The following is a 16,393-nucleotide window of genomic DNA, read 5'->3' on the forward strand; positions in this document are numbered from 1 at the left end:
AGGCAAGGCGCGCGTTTTTCTGCATTTTTTCGATGACGAGAGGCGGTTGATGTGCATGTAAGCGTAGCATATCAAACACGAATAGCACGAAGCGTTCGTACTTAGGTGCCAAAGTCGCAGTATGGCCGCAGGTGGCGATCATATGTTTTTGTAGCCACCACTGGTTTGCAGCAATGCGAATATGGCTAACTGAGAGCGTTTTGCTGTAGCCCCAGTGGCGCAATTGGTTAGCGCACGGTACTTATAAGGCAGTAGCCGTGAGCAATGCCGGGGTTGTGAGTTCGAGCCTCACCTGGGGCATACTTTTATTTCGTAGCAGCTGTCTCTGACAGCATCAGGAGGCTACATTTCAGATGTATCAGCTATGTCAGCATGATTAATGTGTATTATGTGCGCTAGTTGCGTCTTCCTCGGTAGTATAGTGGTTTGTATCCCCGCCTGTCACGCGGGAGACCGGGGTTCGATTCCCCGCCGGGGAGGCACACTACATTTTTAATTATTGCACTATCAGTCGCCGAACTTAGTGCAGACCTTTTACAGCTACTTGCAACAAGTGTCTCCCACACAGACAGCTGCCTCCATCGCATCCTCGGTAGTATAGTGGTTAGTATCCCCGCCTGTCACGCGGGAGACCGGGGTTCGATTCCCCGCCGGGGAGACGCGATTTTTATCTCACAAACCTGCTCGAGTGGTGCGCGTGTGGGACGGAAGAGCATTAACTTGCTGCAAAATCTTAAAAAATGATGCATCTTAGGAAGTAGTTCTCGCATTCTTCACACTTCAGAATTACTGGGTTTGCTTTTGAGGCTGAATCAATGCCCCCAGCCGACTCTCTAGGCGTAATAATCGAGCCCGACACAATCAGGAAAAGAAATAATTTTAGCAGAGCGTGGTTTCGATCCACGGACCTCTGGGTTATGGGCCCAGCACGCTTCCACTGCGCCACTCTGCTGTGTGGGGGTATACTGGCTCTTCGTCACATCACGTGGGACACTTGGGCAGTGTTGTCTGCGTCGCTTTCACACGCCTACATTTGATTGCGTACATCTCCTACAGCTCTCAGCTTGACTTGTCTCGACTTTTGCTCGACTGACGCTACGCTGACGCTTGCACGCAGCGATATTTACCACGATCGCCTCGACATGCAGCTGCGAGATGCACAGGAGTAACAAAGCACTGCACGATGCGGCGACATACGAAATCCACTGCCCAGCTACGCGTTGGCAACTAACAAAATGCCGACCCTGCCAGGATTCGAACCTGGAATCTTCTGATCCGTAGTCAGACGCGTTATCCGTTGCGCCACAGGGCCAGTGGCAGCATTTCTCGCTACAAGGCAAGTGCAATTCGCTAAGAAACGTGTTCTCCAGGGCTCATCAAGCTCCCAAGGAAGGCACCACTCGTCCAGCTGCGTGGTCGCGGTGCGCCTGCAGAGCTTGGAGCTTGCCACACATCTGCGCTCGCTGTTCGACAGGTAGCACGAGGCAAGGCGCGCGTTTTTCTGCATTTTTTCGATGACGAGAGGCGGTTGATGTGCATGTAAGCGTAGCATATCAAACACGAATAGCACGAAGCGTTCGTACTTAGGTGCCAAAGTCGCAGTATGGCCGCAGGTGGCGATCATATGTTTTTGTAGCCACCACTGGTTTGCAGCAATGCGAATATGGCTAACTGAGAGCGTTTTGCTGTAGCCCCAGTGGCGCAATTGGTTAGCGCACGGTACTTATAAGGCAGTAGCCGTGAGCAATGCCGGGGTTGTGAGTTCGAGCCTCACGTGGGGCATACTTTTATTTCGTAGCAGCTGTCTCTGACAGCATCAGGAGGCTACATTTCAGATGTATCAGCTATGTCAGCAAGATTAATGTGTATTATGTGCGCTAGTTGCGTCTTCCTCGGTAGTATAGTGGTTTGTATCCCCGCCTGTCACGCGGGAGACCGGGGTTCGATTCCCCGCCGGGGAGGCACACTACATTTTTAATTATTGCACTATCAGTCGCCGAACTTAGTGCAGACCTTTTACAGCTACTTGCAACAAGTGTCTCCCACACAGACAGCTGCCTCCATCGCATCCTCGGTAGTATAGTGGTTAGTATCCCCGCCTGTCACGCGGGAGACCGGGGTTCGATTCCCCGCCGGGGAGACGCGATTTTTATCTCACAAACCTGCTCGAGTGGTGCGCGTGTGGGACGGAAGAGCATTAACTTGCTGCAAAATCTTAAAAAATGATGCATCTTAGGAAGTAGTTCTCGCATTCTTCACACTTCAGAATTACTGGGTTTGCTTTTGAGGCTGAATCAATGCCCCCAGCCGACTCTCTAGGCGTAATAATCGAGCCCGACACAATCAGGAAAAGAAATAATTTTAGCAGAGCGTGGTTTCGATCCACGGACCTCTGGGTTATGGGCCCAGCACGCTTCCACTGCGCCACTCTGCTGTGTGGGGGTATACTGGCTCTTCGTCACATCACGTGGGACACTTGGGCAGTGTTGTCTGCGTCGCTTTCACACGCCTACATTTGATTGCGTACATCTCCTACAGCTCTCAGCTTGACTTGTCTCGACTTTTGCTCGACTGACGCTACGCTGACGCTTGCACGCAGCGATATTTACCACGATCGCCTCGACATGCAGCTGCGAGATGCACAGGAGTAACAAAGCACTGCACGATGCGGCGACATACGAAATCCACTGCCCAGCTACGCGTTGGCAACTAACAAAATGCCGACCCTGCCAGGATTCGAACCTGGAATCTTCTGATCCGTAGTCAGACGCGTTATCCGTTGCGCCACAGGGCCAGTGGCAGCATTTCTCGCTACAAGGCAAGTGCAATTCGCTAAGAAACGTGTTCTCCAGGGCTCATCAAGCTCCCAAGGAAGGCACCACTCGTCCAGCTGCGTGGTCGCGGTGCGCCTGCAGAGCTTGGAGCTTGCCACACATCTGCGCTCGCTGTTCGACAGGTAGCACGAGGCAAGGCGCGCGTTTTTCTGCATTTTTTCGATGACGAGAGGCGGTTGATGTGCATGTAAGCGTAGCATATCAAACACGAATAGCACGAAGCGTTCGTACTTAGGTGCCAAAGTCGCAGTATGGCCGCAGGTGGCGATCATATGTTTTTGTAGCCACCACTGGTTTGCAGCAATGCGAATATGGCTAACTGAGAGCGTTTTGCTGTAGCCCCAGTGGCGCAATTGGTTAGCGCACGGTACTTATAAGGCAGTAGCCGTGAGCAATGCCGGGGTTGTGAGTTCGAGCCTCACGTGGGGCATACTTTTATTTCGTAGCAGCTGTCTCTGACAGCATCAGGAGGCTACATTTCAGATGTATCAGCTATGTCAGCAAGATTAATGTGTATTATGTGCGCTAGTTGCGTCTTCCTCGGTAGTATAGTGGTTTGTATCCCCGCCTGTCACGCGGGAGACCGGGGTGCGATTCCCCGCCGGGGAGGCACACTACATTTTTAATTATTGCACTATCAGTCGCCGAACTTAGTGCAGACCTTTTACAGCTACTTGCAACAAGTGTCTCCCACACAGACAGCTGCCTCCATCGCATCCTCGGTAGTATAGTGGTTAGTATCCCCGCCTGTCACGCGGGAGACCGGGGTTCGATTCCCCGCCGGGGAGACGCGATTTTTATCTCACAAACCTGCTCGAGTGGTGCGCGTGTGGGACGGAAGAGCATTAACTTGCTGCAAAATCTTAAAAAATGATGCATCTTAGGAAGTAGTTCTCGCATTCTTCACACTTCAGAATTACTGGGTTTGCTTTTGAGGCTGAATCAATGCCCCCAGCCGACTCTCTAGGCGTAATAATCGAGCCCGACACAATCAGGAAAAGAAATAATTTTAGCAGAGCGTGGTTTCGATCCACGGACCTCTGGGTTATGGGCCCAGCACGCTTCCACTGCGCCACTCTGCTGTGTGGGGGTATACTGGCTCTTCGTCACATCACGTGGGACACTTGGGCAGTGTTGTCTGCGTCGCTTTCACACGCCTACATTTGATTGCGTACATCTCCTACAGCTCTCAGCTTGACTTGTCTCGACTTTGCTCGACTGACGCTACGCTGACGCTTGCACGCAGCGATATTTACCACGATCGCCTCGACATGCAGCTGCGAGATGCACAGGAGTAACAAAGCACTGCACGATGCGGCGACATACGAAATCCACTGCCCAGCTACGCGTTGGCAACTAACAAAATGCCGACCCTGCCAGGATTCGAACCTGGAATCTTCTGATCCGTAGTCAGACGCGTTATCCGTTGCGCCACAGGGCCAGTGGCAGCATTTCTCGCTACAAGGCAAGTGCAATTCGCTAAGAAACGTGTTCTCCAGGGCTCATCAAGCTCCCAAGGAAGGCACCACTCGTCCAGCTGCGTGGTCGCGGTGCGCCTGCAGAGCTTGGAGCTTGCCACACATCTGCGCTCGCTGTTCGACAGGTAGCACGAGGCAAGGCGCGCGTTTTTCTGCATTTTTTCGATGACGAGAGGCGGTTGATGTGCATGTAAGCGTAGCATATCAAACACGAATAGCACGAAGCGTTCGTACTTAGGTGCCAAAGTCGCAGTATGGCCGCAGGTGGCCATCATATGTTTTTGTAGCCACCACTGGTTTGCAGCAATGCGAATATGGCTAACTGAGAGCGTTTTGCTGTAGCCCCAGTGGCGCAATTGGTTAGCGCACGGTACTTATAAGGCAGTAGCCGTGAGCAATGCCGGGGTTGTGAGTTCGAGCCTCACCTGGGGCATACTTTTATTTCGTAGCAGCTGTCTCTGACAGCATCAGGAGGCTACATTTCAGATGTATCAGCTATGTCAGCAAGATTAATGTGTATTATGTGCGCTAGTTGCGTCTTCCTCGGTAGTATAGTGGTTTGTATCCCCGCCTGTCACGCGGGAGACCGGGGTGCGATTCCCCGCCGGGGAGGCACACTACATTTTTAATTATTGCACTATCAGTCGCCGAACTTAGTGCAGACCTTTTACAGCTACTTGCAACAAGTGTCTCCCACACAGACAGCTGCCTCCATCGCATCCTCGGTAGTATAGTGGTTAGTATCCCCGCCTGTCACGCGGGAGACCGGGGTTCGATTCCCCGCCGGGGAGACGCGATTTTTATCTCACAAACCTGCTCGAGTGGTGCGCGTGTGGGACGGAAGAGCATTAACTTGCTGCAAAATCTTAAAAAATGATGCATCTTAGGAAGTAGTTCTCGCATTCTTCACACTTCAGAATTACTGGGTTTGCTTTTGAGGCTGAATCAATGCCCCCAGCCGACTCTCTAGGCGTAATAATCGAGCCCGACACAATCAGGAAAAGAAATAATTTTAGCAGAGCGTGGTTTCGATCCACGGACCTCTGGGTTATGGGCCCAGCACGCTTCCACTGCGCCACTCTGCTGTGTGGGGGTATACTGGCTCTTCGTCACATCACGTGGGACACTTGGGCAGTGTTGTCTGCGTCGCTTTCACACGCCTACATTTGATTGCGTACATCTCCTACAGCTCTCAGCTTGACTTGTCTCGACTTTGCTCGACTGACGCTACGCTGACGCTTGCACGCAGCGATATTTACCACGATCGCCTCGACATGCAGCTGCGAGATGCACAGGAGTAACAAAGCACTGCACGATGCGGCGACATACGAAATCCACTGCCCAGCTACGCGTTGGCAACTAACAAAATGCCGACCCTGCCAGGATTCGAACCTGGAATCTTCTGATCCGTAGTCAGACGCGTTATCCGTTGCGCCACAGGGCCAGTGGCAGCATTTCTCGCTACAAGGCAAGTGCAATTCGCTAAGAAACGTGTTCTCCAGGGCTCATCAAGCTCCCAAGGAAGGCACCACTCGTCCAGCTGCGTGGTCGCGGTGCGCCTGCAGAGCTTGGAGCTTGCCACACATCTGCGCTCGCTGTTCGACAGGTAGCACGAGGCAAGGCGCGCGTTTTTCTGCATTTTTTCGATGACGAGAGGCGGTTGATGTGCATGTAAGCGTAGCATATCAAACACGAATAGCACGAAGCGTTCGTACTTAGGTGCCAAAGTCGCAGTATGGCCGCAGGTGGCGATCATATGTTTTTGTAGCCACCACTGGTTTGCAGCAATGCGAATATGGCTAACTGAGAGCGTTTTGCTGTAGCCCCAGTGGCGCAATTGGTTAGCGCACGGTACTTATAAGGCAGTAGCCGTGAGCAATGCCGGGGTTGTGAGTTCGAGCCTCACCTGGGGCATACTTTTATTTCGTAGCAGCTGTCTCTGACAGCATCAGGAGGCTACATTTCAGATGTATCAGCTATGTCAGCAAGATTAATGTGTATTATGTGCGCTAGTTGCGTCTTCCTCGGTAGTATAGTGGTTTGTATCCCCGCCTGTCACGCGGGAGACCGGGGTGCGATTCCCCGCCGGGGAGGCACACTACATTTTTAATTATTGCACTATCAGTCGCCGAACTTAGTGCAGACCTTTTACAGCTACTTGCAACAAGTGTCTCCCACACAGACAGCTGCCTCCATCGCATCCTCGGTAGTATAGTGGTTAGTATCCCCGCCTGTCACGCGGGAGACCGGGGTTCGATTCCCCGCCGGGGAGACGCGATTTTTATCTCACAAACCTGCTCGAGTGGTGCGCGTGTGGGACGGAAGAGCATTAACTTGCTGCAAAATCTTAAAAAATGATGCATCTTAGGAAGTAGTTCTCGCATTCTTCACACTTCAGAATTACTGGGTTTGCTTTTGAGGCTGAATCAATGCCCCCAGCCGACTCTCTAGGCGTAATAATCGAGCCCGACACAATCAGGAAAAGAAATAATTTTAGCAGAGCGTGGTTTCGATCCACGGACCTCTGGGTTATGGGCCCAGCACGCTTCCACTGCGCCACTCTGCTGTGTGGGGGTATACTGGCTCTTCGTCACATCACGTGGGACACTTGGGCAGTGTTGTCTGCGTCGCTTTCACACGCCTACATTTGATTGCGTACATCTCCTACAGCTCTCAGCTTGACTTGTCTCGACTCTGCTCGACTGACGCTACGCTGACGCTTGCACGCAGCGATATTTACCACGATCGCCTCGACATGCAGCTGCGAGATGCACAGGAGTAACAAAGCACTGCACGATGCGGCGACATACGAAATCCACTGCCCAGCTACGCGTTGGCAACTAACAAAATGCCGACCCTGCCAGGATTCGAACCTGGAATCTTCTGATCCGTAGTCAGACGCGTTATCCGTTGCGCCACAGGGCCAGTGGCAGCATTTCTCGCTACAAGGCAAGTGCAATTCGCTAAGAAACGTGTTCTCCAGGGCTCATCAAGCTCCCAAGGAAGGCACCACTCGTCCAGCTGCGTGGTCGCGGTGCGCCTGCAGAGCTTGGAGCTTGCCACACATCTGCGCTCGCTGTTCGACAGGTAGCACGAGGCAAGGCGCGCGTTTTTCTGCATTTTTTCGATGACGAGAGGCGGTTGATGTGCATGTAAGCGTAGCATATCAAACACGAATAGCACGAAGCGTTCGTACTTAGGTGCCAAAGTCGCAGTATGGCCGCAGGTGGCGATCATATGTTTTTGTAGCCACCACTGGTTTGCAGCAATGCGAATATGGCTAACTGAGAGCGTTTTGCTGTAGCCCCAGTGGCGCAATTGGTTAGCGCACGGTACTTATAAGGCAGTAGCCGTGAGCAATGCCGGGGTTGTGAGTTCGAGCCTCACCTGGGGCATACTTTTATTTCGTAGCAGCTGTCTCTGACAGCATCAGGAGGCTACATTTCAGATGTATCAGCTATGTCAGCAAGATTAATGTGTATTATGTGCGCTAGTTGCGTCTTCCTCGGTAGTATAGTGGTTTGTATCCCCGCCTGTCACGCGGGAGACCGGGGTGCGATTCCCCGCCGGGGAGGCACACTACATTTTTAATTATTGCACTATCAGTCGCCGAACTTAGTGCAGACCTTTTACAGCTACTTGCAACAAGTGTCTCCCACACAGACAGCTGCCTCCATCGCATCCTCGGTAGTATAGTGGTTAGTATCCCCGCCTGTCACGCGGGAGACCGGGGTTCGATTCCCCGCCGGGGAGACGCGATTTTTATCTCACAAACCTGCTCGAGTGGTGCGCGTGTGGGACGGAAGAGCATTAACTTGCTGCAAAATCTTAAAAAATGATGCATCTTAGGAAGTAGTTCTCGCATTCTTCACACTTCAGAATTACTGGGTTTGCTTTTGAGGCTGAATCAATGCCCCCAGCCGACTCTCTAGGCGTAATAATCGAGCCCGACACAATCAGGAAAAGAAATAATTTTAGCAGAGCGTGGTTTCGATCCACGGACCTCTGGGTTATGGGCCCAGCACGCTTCCACTGCGCCACTCTGCTGTGTGGGGGTATACTGGCTCTTCGTCACATCACGTGGGACACTTGGGCAGTGTTGTCTGCGTCGCTTTCACACGCCTACATTTGATTGCGTACATCTCCTACAGCTCTCAGCTTGACTTGTCTCGACTCTGCTCGACTGACGCTACGCTGACGCTTGCACGCAGCGATATTTACCACGATCGCCTCGACATGCAGCTGCGAGATGCACAGGAGTAACAAAGCACTGCACGATGCGGCGACATACGAAATCCACTGCCCAGCTACGCGTTGGCAACTAACAAAATGCCGACCCTGCCAGGATTCGAACCTGGAATCTTCTGATCCGTAGTCAGACGCGTTATCCGTTGCGCCACAGGGCCAGTGGCAGCATTTCTCGCTACAAGGCAAGTGCAATTCGCTAAGAAACGTGTTCTCCAGGGCTCATCAAGCTCCCAAGGAAGGCACCACTCGTCCAGCTGCGTGGTCGCGGTGCGCCTGCAGAGCTTGGAGCTTGCCACACATCTGCGCTCGCTGTTCGACAGGTAGCACGAGGCAAGGCGCGCGTTTTTCTGCATTTTTTCGATGACGAGAGGCGGTTGATGTGCATGTAAGCGTAGCATATCAAACACGAATAGCACGAAGCGTTCGTACTTAGGTGCCAAAGTCGCAGTATGGCCGCAGGTGGCGATCATATGTTTTTGTAGCCACCACTGGTTTGCAGCAATGCGAATATGGCTAACTGAGAGCGTTTTGCTGTAGCCCCAGTGGCGCAATTGGTTAGCGCACGGTACTTATAAGGCAGTAGCCGTGAGCAATGCCGGGGTTGTGAGTTCGAGCCTCACCTGGGGCATACTTTTATTTCGTAGCAGCTGTCTCTGACAGCATCAGGAGGCTACATTTCAGATGTATCAGCTATGTCAGCAAGATTAATGTGTATTATGTGCGCTAGTTGCGTCTTCCTCGGTAGTATAGTGGTTTGTATCCCCGCCTGTCACGCGGGAGACCGGGGTGCGATTCCCCGCCGGGGAGGCACACTACATTTTTAATTATTGCACTATCAGTCGCCGAACTTAGTGCAGACCTTTTACAGCTACTTGCAACAAGTGTCTCCCACACAGACAGCTGCCTCCATCGCATCCTCGGTAGTATAGTGGTTAGTATCCCCGCCTGTCACGCGGGAGACCGGGGTTCGATTCCCCGCCGGGGAGACGCGATTTTTATCTCACAAACCTGCTCGAGTGGTGCGCGTGTGGGACGGAAGAGCATTAACTTGCTGCAAAATCTTAAAAAATGATGCATCTTAGGAAGTAGTTCTCGCATTCTTCACACTTCAGAATTACTGGGTTTGCTTTTGAGGCTGAATCAATGCCCCCAGCCGACTCTCTAGGCGTAATAATCGAGCCCGACACAATCAGGAAAAGAAATAATTTTAGCAGAGCGTGGTTTCGATCCACGGACCTCTGGGTTATGGGCCCAGCACGCTTCCACTGCGCCACTCTGCTGTGTGGGGGTATACTGGCTCTTCGTCACATCACGTGGGACACTTGGGCAGTGTTGTCTGCGTCGCTTTCACACGCCTACATTTGATTGCGTACATCTCCTACAGCTCTCAGCTTGACTTGTCTCGACTTTGCTCGACTGACGCTACGCTGACGCTTGCACGCAGCGATATTTACCACGATCGCCTCGACATGCAGCTGCGAGATGCACAGGAGTAACAAAGCACTGCACGATGCGGCGACATACGAAATCCACTGCCCAGCTACGCGTTGGCAACTAACAAAATGCCGACCCTGCCAGGATTCGAACCTGGAATCTTCTGATCCGTAGTCAGACGCGTTATCCGTTGCGCCACAGGGCCAGTGGCAGCATTTCTCGCTACAAGGCAAGTGCAATTCGCTAAGAAACGTGTTCTCCAGGGCTCATCAAGCTCCCAAGGAAGGCACCACTCGTCCAGCTGCGTGGTCGCGGTGCGCCTGCAGAGCTTGGAGCTTGCCACACATCTGCGCTCGCTGTTCGACAGGTAGCACGAGGCAAGGCGCGCGTTTTTCTGCATTTTTTCGATGACGAGAGGCGGTTGATGTGCATGTAAGCGTAGCATATCAAACACGAATAGCACGAAGCGTTCGTACTTAGGTGCCAAAGTCGCAGTATGGCCGCAGGTGGCGATCATATGTTTTTGTAGCCACCACTGGTTTGCAGCAATGCGAATATGGCTAACTGAGAGCGTTTTGCTGTAGCCCCAGTGGCGCAATTGGTTAGCGCACGGTACTTATAAGGCAGTAGCCGTGAGCAATGCCGGGGTTGTGAGTTCGAGCCTCACCTGGGGCATACTTTTATTTCGTAGCAGCTGTCTCTGACAGCATCAGGAGGCTACATTTCAGATGTATCAGCTATGTCAGCAAGATTAATGTGTATTATGTGCGCTAGTTGCGTCTTCCTCGGTAGTATAGTGGTTTGTATCCCCGCCTGTCACGCGGGAGACCGGGGTGCGATTCCCCGCCGGGGAGGCACACTACATTTTTAATTATTGCACTATCAGTCGCCGAACTTAGTGCAGACCTTTTACAGCTACTTGCAACAAGTGTCTCCCACACAGACAGCTGCCTCCATCGCATCCTCGGTAGTATAGTGGTTAGTATCCCCGCCTGTCACGCGGGAGACCGGGGTTCGATTCCCCGCCGGGGAGACGCGATTTTTATCTCACAAACCTGCTCGAGTGGTGCGCGTGTGGGACGGAAGAGCATTAACTTGCTGCAAAATCTTAAAAAATGATGCATCTTAGGAAGTAGTTCTCGCATTCTTCACACTTCAGAATTACTGGGTTTGCTTTTGAGGCTGAATCAATGACCCCAGCCGACTCTCTAGGCGTAATAATCGAGCCCGACACAATCAGGAAAAGAAATAATTTTAGCAGAGCGTGGTTTCGATCCACGGACCTCTGGGTTATGGGCCCAGCACGCTTCCACTGCGCCACTCTGCTGTGTGGGGGTATACTGGCTCTTCGTCACATCACGTGGGACACTTGGGCAGTGTTGTCTGCGTCGCTTTCACACGCCTACATTTGATTGCGTACATCTCCTACAGCTCTCAGCTTGACTTGTCTCGACTTTGCTCGACTGACGCTACGCTGACGCTTGCACGCAGCGATATTTACCACGATCGCCTCGACATGCAGCTGCGAGATGCACAGGAGTAACAAAGCACTGCACGATGCGGCGACATACGAAATCCACTGCCCAGCTACGCGTTGGCAACTAACAAAATGCCGACCCTGCCAGGATTCGAACCTGGAATCTTCTGATCCGTAGTCAGACGCGTTATCCGTTGCGCCACAGGGCCAGTGGCAGCATTTCTCGCTACAAGGCAAGTGCAATTCGCTAAGAAACGTGTTCTCCAGGGCTCATCAAGCTCCCAAGGAAGGCACCACTCGTCCAGCTGCGTGGTCGCGGTGCGCCTGCAGAGCTTGGAGCTTGCCACACATCTGCGCTCGCTGTTCGACAGGTAGCACGAGGCAAGGCGCGCGTTTTTCTGCATTTTTTCGATGACGAGAGGCGGTTGATGTGCATGTAAGCGTAGCATATCAAACACGAATAGCACGAAGCGTTCGTACTTAGGTGCCAAAGTCGCAGTATGGCCGCAGGTGGCGATCATATGTTTTTGTAGCCACCACTGGTTTGCAGCAATGCGAATATGGCTAACTGAGAGCGTTTTGCTGTAGCCCCAGTGGCGCAATTGGTTAGCGCACGGTACTTATAAGGCAGTAGCCGTGAGCAATGCCGGGGTTGTGAGTTCGAGCCTCACCTGGGGCATACTTTTATTTCGTAGCAGCTGTCTCTGACAGCATCAGGAGGCTACATTTCAGATGTATCAGCTATGTCAGCAAGATTAATGTGTATTATGTGCGCTAGTTGCGTCTTCCTCGGTAGTATAGTGGTTTGTATCCCCGCCTGTCACGCGGGAGACCGGGGTGCGATTCCCCGCCGGGGAGGCACACTACATTTTTAATTATTGCACTATCAGTCGCCGAACTTAGTGCAGACCTTTTACAGCTACTTGCAACAAGTGTCTCCCACACAGACAGCTGCCTCCATCGCATCCTCGGTAGTATAGTGGTTAGTATCCCCGCCTGTCACGCGGGAGACCGGGGTTCGATTCCCCGCCGGGGAGACGCGATTTTTATCTCACAAACCTGCTCGAGTGGTGCGCGTGTGGGACGGAAGAGCATTAACTTGCTGCAAAATCTTAAAAAATGATGCATCTTAGGAAGTAGTTCTCGCATTCTTCACACTTCAGAATTACTGGGTTTGCTTTTGAGGCTGAATCAATGCCCCCAGCCGACTCTCTAGGCGTAATAATCGAGCCCGACACAATCAGGAAAAGAAATAATTTTAGCAGAGCGTGGTTTCGATCCACGGACCTCTGGGTTATGGGCCCAGCACGCTTCCACTGCGCCACTCTGCTGTGTGGGGGTATACTGGCTCTTCGTCACATCACGTGGGACACTTGGGCAGTGTTGTCTGCGTCGCTTTCACACGCCTACATTTGATTGCGTACATCTCCTACAGCTCTCAGCTTGACTTGTCTCGACTCTGCTCGACTGACGCTACGCTGACGCTTGCACGCAGCGATATTTACCACGATCGCCTCGACATGCAGCTGCGAGATGCACAGGAGTAACAAAGCACTGCACGATGCGGCGACATACGAAATCCACTGCCCAGCTACGCGTTGGCAACTAACAAAATGCCGACCCTGCCAGGATTCGAACCTGGAATCTTCTGATCCGTAGTCAGACGCGTTATCCGTTGCGCCACAGGGCCAGTGGCAGCATTTCTCGCTACAAGGCAAGTGCAATTCGCTAAGAAACGTGTTCTCCAGGGCTCATCAAGCTCCCAAGGAAGGCACCACTCGTCCAGCTGCGTGGTCGCGGTGCGCCTGCAGAGCTTGGAGCTTGCCACACATCTGCGCTCGCTGTTCGACAGGTAGCACGAGGCAAGGCGCGCGTTTTTCTGCATTTTTTCGATGACGAGAGGCGGTTGATGTGCATGTAAGCGTAGCATATCAAACACGAATAGCACGAAGCGTTCGTACTTAGGTGCCAAAGTCGCAGTATGGCCGCAGGTGGCGATCATATGTTTTTGTAGCCACCACTGGTTTGCAGCAATGCGAATATGGCTAACTGAGAGCGTTTTGCTGTAGCCCCAGTGGCGCAATTGGTTAGCGCACGGTACTTATAAGGCAGTAGCCGTGAGCAATGCCGGGGTTGTGAGTTCGAGCCTCACCTGGGGCATACTTTTATTTCGTAGCAGCTGTCTCTGACAGCATCAGGAGGCTACATTTCAGATGTATCAGCTATGTCAGCAAGATTAATGTGTATTATGTGCGCTAGTTGCGTCTTCCTCGGTAGTATAGTGGTTTGTATCCCCGCCTGTCACGCGGGAGACCGGGGTGCGATTCCCCGCCGGGGAGGCACACTACATTTTTAATTATTGCACTATCAGTCGCCGAACTTAGTGCAGACCTTTTACAGCTACTTGCAACAAGTGTCTCCCACACAGACAGCTGCCTCCATCGCATCCTCGGTAGTATAGTGGTTAGTATCCCCGCCTGTCACGCGGGAGACCGGGGTTCGATTCCCCGCCGGGGAGACGCGATTTTTATCTCACAAACCTGCTCGAGTGGTGCGCGTGTGGGACGGAAGAGCATTAACTTGCTGCAAAATCTTAAAAAATGATGCATCTTAGGAAGTAGTTCTCGCATTCTTCACACTTCAGAATTACTGGGTTTGCTTTTGAGGCTGAATCAATGCCCCCAGCCGACTCTCTAGGCGTAATAATCGAGCCCGACACAATCAGGAAAAGAAATAATTTTAGCAGAGCGTGGTTTCGATCCACGGACCTCTGGGTTATGGGCCCAGCACGCTTCCACTGCGCCACTCTGCTGTGTGGGGGTATACTGGCTCTTCGTCACATCACGTGGGACACTTGGGCAGTGTTGTCTGCGTCGCTTTCACACGCCTACATTTGATTGCGTACATCTCCTACAGCTCTCAGCTTGACTTGTCTCGACTTTGCTCGACTGACGCTACGCTGACGCTTGCACGCAGCGATATTTACCACGATCGCCTCGACATGCAGCTGCGAGATGCACAGGAGTAACAAAGCACTGCACGATGCGGCGACATACGAAATCCACTGCCCAGCTACGCGTTGGCAACTAACAAAATGCCGACCCTGCCAGGATTCGAACCTGGAATCTTCTGATCCGTAGTCAGACGCGTTATCCGTTGCGCCACAGGGCCAGTGGCAGCATTTCTCGCTACAAGGCAAGTGCAATTCGCTAAGAAACGTGTTCTCCAGGGCTCATCAAGCTCCCAAGGAAGGCACCACTCGTCCAGCTGCGTGGTCGCGGTGCGCCTGCAGAGCTTGGAGCTTGCCACACATCTGCGCTCGCTGTTCGACAGGTAGCACGAGGCAAGGCGCGCGTTTTTCTGCATTTTTTCGATGACGAGAGGCGGTTGATGTGCATGTAAGCGTAGCATATCAAACACGAATAGCACGAAGCGTTCGTACTTAGGTGCCAAAGTCGCAGTATGGCCGCAGGTGGCGATCATATGTTTTTGTAGCCACCACTGGTTTGCAGCAATGCGAATATGGCTAACTGAGAGCGTTTTGCTGTAGCCCCAGTGGCGCAATTGGTTAGCGCACGGTACTTATAAGGCAGTAGCCGTGAGCAATGCCGGGGTTGTGAGTTCGAGCCTCACCTGGGGCATACTTTTATTTCGTAGCAGCTGTCTCTGACAGCATCAGGAGGCTACATTTCAGATGTATCAGCTATGTCAGCAAGATTAATGTGTATTATGTGCGCTAGTTGCGTCTTCCTCGGTAGTATAGTGGTTTGTATCCCCGCCTGTCACGCGGGAGACCGGGGTGCGATTCCCCGCCGGGGAGGCACACTACATTTTTAATTATTGCACTATCAGTCGCCGAACTTAGTGCAGACCTTTTACAGCTACTTGCAACAAGTGTCTCCCACACAGACAGCTGCCTCCATCGCATCCTCGGTAGTATAGTGGTTAGTATCCCCGCCTGTCACGCGGGAGACCGGGGTTCGATTCCCCGCCGGGGAGACGCGATTTTTATCTCACAAACCTGCTCGAGTGGTGCGCGTGTGGGACGGAAGAGCATTAACTTGCTGCAAAATCTTAAAAAATGATGCATCTTAGGAAGTAGTTCTCGCATTCTTCACACTTCAGAATTACTGGGTTTGCTTTTGAGGCTGAATCAATGCCCCCAGCCGACTCTCTAGGCGTAATAATCGAGCCCGACACAATCAGGAAAAGAAATAATTTTAGCAGAGCGTGGTTTCGATCCACGGACCTCTGGGTTATGGGCCCAGCACGCTTCCACTGCGCCACTCTGCTGTGTGGGGGTATACTGGCTCTTCGTCACATCACGTGGGACACTTGGGCAGTGTTGTCTGCGTCGCTTTCACACGCCTACATTTGATTGCGTACATCTCCTACAGCTCTCAGCTTGACTTGTCTCGACTCTGCTCGACTGACGCTACGCTGACGCTTGCACGCAGCGATATTTACCACGATCGCCTCGACATGCAGCTGCGAGATGCACAGGAGTAACAAAGCACTGCACGATGCGGCGACATACGAAATCCACTGCCCAGCTACGCGTTGGCAACTAACAAAATGCCGACCCTGCCAGGATTCGAACCTGGAATCTTCTGATCCGTAGTCAGACGCGTTATCCGTTGCGCCACAGGGCCAGTGGCAGCATTTCTCGCTACAAGGCAAGTGCAATTCGCTAAGAAACGTGTTCTCCAGGGCTCATCAAGCTCCCAAGGAAGGCACCACTCGTCCAGCTGCGTGGTCGCGGTGCGCCTGCAGAGCTTGGAGCTTGCCACACATCTGCGCTCGCTGTTCGACAGGTAGCACGAGGCAAGGCGCGCGTTTTTCTGCATTTTTTCGATGACGAGAGGCGGTTGATGTGCATGTAAGCGTAGCATATCAAACACGAATAGCACGAAGCGTTCGTA

General features: G+C 52.5%; 46 non-coding genes across 46 annotated transcripts; 24 read left to right on the plus strand and 22 right to left on the minus strand.

The window, feature by feature from the left end:
- Nucleotides 1-208: 208 nt before the first annotated feature.
- On the plus strand, nt 209-300 carry Trnai-uau (transfer RNA isoleucine (anticodon UAU)). Its single transcript is given in 2 exon segments — nt 209-246; nt 265-300. It is a non-coding gene; the product is annotated as a tRNA-Ile (tRNA).
- Nucleotides 301-407: 107 nt separating this feature from the next.
- On the plus strand, nt 408-479 carry Trnad-guc (transfer RNA aspartic acid (anticodon GUC)). Its single transcript has one exon. It is a non-coding gene; the product is annotated as a tRNA-Asp (tRNA).
- Nucleotides 480-586: 107 nt separating this feature from the next.
- On the plus strand, nt 587-658 carry Trnad-guc (transfer RNA aspartic acid (anticodon GUC)). Its single transcript has one exon. It is a non-coding gene; the product is annotated as a tRNA-Asp (tRNA).
- Nucleotides 659-880: 222 nt separating this feature from the next.
- Nucleotides 881-952, minus strand: Trnam-cau (transfer RNA methionine (anticodon CAU)). The gene has a single exon. It is a non-coding gene; the product is annotated as a tRNA-Met (tRNA).
- Nucleotides 953-1,239: 287 nt separating this feature from the next.
- On the minus strand, nt 1,240-1,312 carry Trnar-acg (transfer RNA arginine (anticodon ACG)). Its single transcript has one exon. It is a non-coding gene; the product is annotated as a tRNA-Arg (tRNA).
- Nucleotides 1,313-1,690: 378 nt separating this feature from the next.
- On the plus strand, nt 1,691-1,782 carry Trnai-uau (transfer RNA isoleucine (anticodon UAU)). The gene is given in 2 exon segments: nt 1,691-1,728; nt 1,747-1,782. It is a non-coding gene; the product is annotated as a tRNA-Ile (tRNA).
- Nucleotides 1,783-1,889: 107 nt separating this feature from the next.
- Trnad-guc (transfer RNA aspartic acid (anticodon GUC)) lies at nt 1,890-1,961 on the plus strand. Its single transcript has one exon. It is a non-coding gene; the product is annotated as a tRNA-Asp (tRNA).
- A 107-nt stretch (nt 1,962-2,068) lies between these two features.
- Nucleotides 2,069-2,140, plus strand: Trnad-guc (transfer RNA aspartic acid (anticodon GUC)). The gene has a single exon. It is a non-coding gene; the product is annotated as a tRNA-Asp (tRNA).
- A 222-nt stretch (nt 2,141-2,362) lies between these two features.
- Nucleotides 2,363-2,434, minus strand: Trnam-cau (transfer RNA methionine (anticodon CAU)). The gene has a single exon. It is a non-coding gene; the product is annotated as a tRNA-Met (tRNA).
- Nucleotides 2,435-2,721: 287 nt separating this feature from the next.
- Nucleotides 2,722-2,794, minus strand: Trnar-acg (transfer RNA arginine (anticodon ACG)). Its single transcript has one exon. It is a non-coding gene; the product is annotated as a tRNA-Arg (tRNA).
- Nucleotides 2,795-3,172: 378 nt separating this feature from the next.
- Trnai-uau (transfer RNA isoleucine (anticodon UAU)) lies at nt 3,173-3,264 on the plus strand. Its single transcript is given in 2 exon segments — nt 3,173-3,210; nt 3,229-3,264. It is a non-coding gene; the product is annotated as a tRNA-Ile (tRNA).
- A 286-nt stretch (nt 3,265-3,550) lies between these two features.
- Trnad-guc (transfer RNA aspartic acid (anticodon GUC)) lies at nt 3,551-3,622 on the plus strand. The gene has a single exon. It is a non-coding gene; the product is annotated as a tRNA-Asp (tRNA).
- Nucleotides 3,623-3,844: 222 nt separating this feature from the next.
- On the minus strand, nt 3,845-3,916 carry Trnam-cau (transfer RNA methionine (anticodon CAU)). The gene has a single exon. It is a non-coding gene; the product is annotated as a tRNA-Met (tRNA).
- A 286-nt stretch (nt 3,917-4,202) lies between these two features.
- Nucleotides 4,203-4,275, minus strand: Trnar-acg (transfer RNA arginine (anticodon ACG)). Its single transcript has one exon. It is a non-coding gene; the product is annotated as a tRNA-Arg (tRNA).
- Nucleotides 4,276-4,653: 378 nt separating this feature from the next.
- On the plus strand, nt 4,654-4,745 carry Trnai-uau (transfer RNA isoleucine (anticodon UAU)). Its single transcript is given in 2 exon segments — nt 4,654-4,691; nt 4,710-4,745. It is a non-coding gene; the product is annotated as a tRNA-Ile (tRNA).
- Nucleotides 4,746-5,031: 286 nt separating this feature from the next.
- Nucleotides 5,032-5,103, plus strand: Trnad-guc (transfer RNA aspartic acid (anticodon GUC)). Its single transcript has one exon. It is a non-coding gene; the product is annotated as a tRNA-Asp (tRNA).
- Nucleotides 5,104-5,325: 222 nt separating this feature from the next.
- Nucleotides 5,326-5,397, minus strand: Trnam-cau (transfer RNA methionine (anticodon CAU)). The gene has a single exon. It is a non-coding gene; the product is annotated as a tRNA-Met (tRNA).
- Nucleotides 5,398-5,683: 286 nt separating this feature from the next.
- On the minus strand, nt 5,684-5,756 carry Trnar-acg (transfer RNA arginine (anticodon ACG)). Its single transcript has one exon. It is a non-coding gene; the product is annotated as a tRNA-Arg (tRNA).
- Nucleotides 5,757-6,134: 378 nt separating this feature from the next.
- Trnai-uau (transfer RNA isoleucine (anticodon UAU)) lies at nt 6,135-6,226 on the plus strand. Its single transcript is given in 2 exon segments — nt 6,135-6,172; nt 6,191-6,226. It is a non-coding gene; the product is annotated as a tRNA-Ile (tRNA).
- A 286-nt stretch (nt 6,227-6,512) lies between these two features.
- Nucleotides 6,513-6,584, plus strand: Trnad-guc (transfer RNA aspartic acid (anticodon GUC)). The gene has a single exon. It is a non-coding gene; the product is annotated as a tRNA-Asp (tRNA).
- Nucleotides 6,585-6,806: 222 nt separating this feature from the next.
- Nucleotides 6,807-6,878, minus strand: Trnam-cau (transfer RNA methionine (anticodon CAU)). The gene has a single exon. It is a non-coding gene; the product is annotated as a tRNA-Met (tRNA).
- Nucleotides 6,879-7,164: 286 nt separating this feature from the next.
- Nucleotides 7,165-7,237, minus strand: Trnar-acg (transfer RNA arginine (anticodon ACG)). The gene has a single exon. It is a non-coding gene; the product is annotated as a tRNA-Arg (tRNA).
- A 378-nt stretch (nt 7,238-7,615) lies between these two features.
- Nucleotides 7,616-7,707, plus strand: Trnai-uau (transfer RNA isoleucine (anticodon UAU)). Its single transcript is given in 2 exon segments — nt 7,616-7,653; nt 7,672-7,707. It is a non-coding gene; the product is annotated as a tRNA-Ile (tRNA).
- A 286-nt stretch (nt 7,708-7,993) lies between these two features.
- Nucleotides 7,994-8,065, plus strand: Trnad-guc (transfer RNA aspartic acid (anticodon GUC)). Its single transcript has one exon. It is a non-coding gene; the product is annotated as a tRNA-Asp (tRNA).
- Nucleotides 8,066-8,287: 222 nt separating this feature from the next.
- On the minus strand, nt 8,288-8,359 carry Trnam-cau (transfer RNA methionine (anticodon CAU)). The gene has a single exon. It is a non-coding gene; the product is annotated as a tRNA-Met (tRNA).
- A 286-nt stretch (nt 8,360-8,645) lies between these two features.
- Trnar-acg (transfer RNA arginine (anticodon ACG)) lies at nt 8,646-8,718 on the minus strand. Its single transcript has one exon. It is a non-coding gene; the product is annotated as a tRNA-Arg (tRNA).
- A 378-nt stretch (nt 8,719-9,096) lies between these two features.
- On the plus strand, nt 9,097-9,188 carry Trnai-uau (transfer RNA isoleucine (anticodon UAU)). The gene is given in 2 exon segments: nt 9,097-9,134; nt 9,153-9,188. It is a non-coding gene; the product is annotated as a tRNA-Ile (tRNA).
- Nucleotides 9,189-9,474: 286 nt separating this feature from the next.
- On the plus strand, nt 9,475-9,546 carry Trnad-guc (transfer RNA aspartic acid (anticodon GUC)). Its single transcript has one exon. It is a non-coding gene; the product is annotated as a tRNA-Asp (tRNA).
- Nucleotides 9,547-9,768: 222 nt separating this feature from the next.
- On the minus strand, nt 9,769-9,840 carry Trnam-cau (transfer RNA methionine (anticodon CAU)). Its single transcript has one exon. It is a non-coding gene; the product is annotated as a tRNA-Met (tRNA).
- A 286-nt stretch (nt 9,841-10,126) lies between these two features.
- Nucleotides 10,127-10,199, minus strand: Trnar-acg (transfer RNA arginine (anticodon ACG)). Its single transcript has one exon. It is a non-coding gene; the product is annotated as a tRNA-Arg (tRNA).
- Nucleotides 10,200-10,577: 378 nt separating this feature from the next.
- On the plus strand, nt 10,578-10,669 carry Trnai-uau (transfer RNA isoleucine (anticodon UAU)). Its single transcript is given in 2 exon segments — nt 10,578-10,615; nt 10,634-10,669. It is a non-coding gene; the product is annotated as a tRNA-Ile (tRNA).
- Nucleotides 10,670-10,955: 286 nt separating this feature from the next.
- Trnad-guc (transfer RNA aspartic acid (anticodon GUC)) lies at nt 10,956-11,027 on the plus strand. The gene has a single exon. It is a non-coding gene; the product is annotated as a tRNA-Asp (tRNA).
- Nucleotides 11,028-11,249: 222 nt separating this feature from the next.
- Trnam-cau (transfer RNA methionine (anticodon CAU)) lies at nt 11,250-11,321 on the minus strand. Its single transcript has one exon. It is a non-coding gene; the product is annotated as a tRNA-Met (tRNA).
- A 286-nt stretch (nt 11,322-11,607) lies between these two features.
- On the minus strand, nt 11,608-11,680 carry Trnar-acg (transfer RNA arginine (anticodon ACG)). The gene has a single exon. It is a non-coding gene; the product is annotated as a tRNA-Arg (tRNA).
- Nucleotides 11,681-12,058: 378 nt separating this feature from the next.
- Nucleotides 12,059-12,150, plus strand: Trnai-uau (transfer RNA isoleucine (anticodon UAU)). The gene is given in 2 exon segments: nt 12,059-12,096; nt 12,115-12,150. It is a non-coding gene; the product is annotated as a tRNA-Ile (tRNA).
- A 286-nt stretch (nt 12,151-12,436) lies between these two features.
- On the plus strand, nt 12,437-12,508 carry Trnad-guc (transfer RNA aspartic acid (anticodon GUC)). The gene has a single exon. It is a non-coding gene; the product is annotated as a tRNA-Asp (tRNA).
- Nucleotides 12,509-12,730: 222 nt separating this feature from the next.
- On the minus strand, nt 12,731-12,802 carry Trnam-cau (transfer RNA methionine (anticodon CAU)). Its single transcript has one exon. It is a non-coding gene; the product is annotated as a tRNA-Met (tRNA).
- Nucleotides 12,803-13,088: 286 nt separating this feature from the next.
- Trnar-acg (transfer RNA arginine (anticodon ACG)) lies at nt 13,089-13,161 on the minus strand. Its single transcript has one exon. It is a non-coding gene; the product is annotated as a tRNA-Arg (tRNA).
- Nucleotides 13,162-13,539: 378 nt separating this feature from the next.
- Nucleotides 13,540-13,631, plus strand: Trnai-uau (transfer RNA isoleucine (anticodon UAU)). The gene is given in 2 exon segments: nt 13,540-13,577; nt 13,596-13,631. It is a non-coding gene; the product is annotated as a tRNA-Ile (tRNA).
- Nucleotides 13,632-13,917: 286 nt separating this feature from the next.
- Nucleotides 13,918-13,989, plus strand: Trnad-guc (transfer RNA aspartic acid (anticodon GUC)). Its single transcript has one exon. It is a non-coding gene; the product is annotated as a tRNA-Asp (tRNA).
- Nucleotides 13,990-14,211: 222 nt separating this feature from the next.
- On the minus strand, nt 14,212-14,283 carry Trnam-cau (transfer RNA methionine (anticodon CAU)). The gene has a single exon. It is a non-coding gene; the product is annotated as a tRNA-Met (tRNA).
- A 286-nt stretch (nt 14,284-14,569) lies between these two features.
- Trnar-acg (transfer RNA arginine (anticodon ACG)) lies at nt 14,570-14,642 on the minus strand. The gene has a single exon. It is a non-coding gene; the product is annotated as a tRNA-Arg (tRNA).
- A 378-nt stretch (nt 14,643-15,020) lies between these two features.
- Nucleotides 15,021-15,112, plus strand: Trnai-uau (transfer RNA isoleucine (anticodon UAU)). The gene is given in 2 exon segments: nt 15,021-15,058; nt 15,077-15,112. It is a non-coding gene; the product is annotated as a tRNA-Ile (tRNA).
- Nucleotides 15,113-15,398: 286 nt separating this feature from the next.
- On the plus strand, nt 15,399-15,470 carry Trnad-guc (transfer RNA aspartic acid (anticodon GUC)). The gene has a single exon. It is a non-coding gene; the product is annotated as a tRNA-Asp (tRNA).
- A 222-nt stretch (nt 15,471-15,692) lies between these two features.
- Trnam-cau (transfer RNA methionine (anticodon CAU)) lies at nt 15,693-15,764 on the minus strand. Its single transcript has one exon. It is a non-coding gene; the product is annotated as a tRNA-Met (tRNA).
- A 286-nt stretch (nt 15,765-16,050) lies between these two features.
- Trnar-acg (transfer RNA arginine (anticodon ACG)) lies at nt 16,051-16,123 on the minus strand. Its single transcript has one exon. It is a non-coding gene; the product is annotated as a tRNA-Arg (tRNA).
- Nucleotides 16,124-16,393: the final 270 nt, after the last annotated feature.

This window comes from Schistocerca nitens, unplaced genomic scaffold (genome assembly GCF_023898315.1).
Source record: "Schistocerca nitens isolate TAMUIC-IGC-003100 unplaced genomic scaffold, iqSchNite1.1 HiC_scaffold_366, whole genome shotgun sequence".
NCBI lineage: Eukaryota > Metazoa > Arthropoda > Insecta > Orthoptera > Acrididae > Schistocerca > Schistocerca nitens.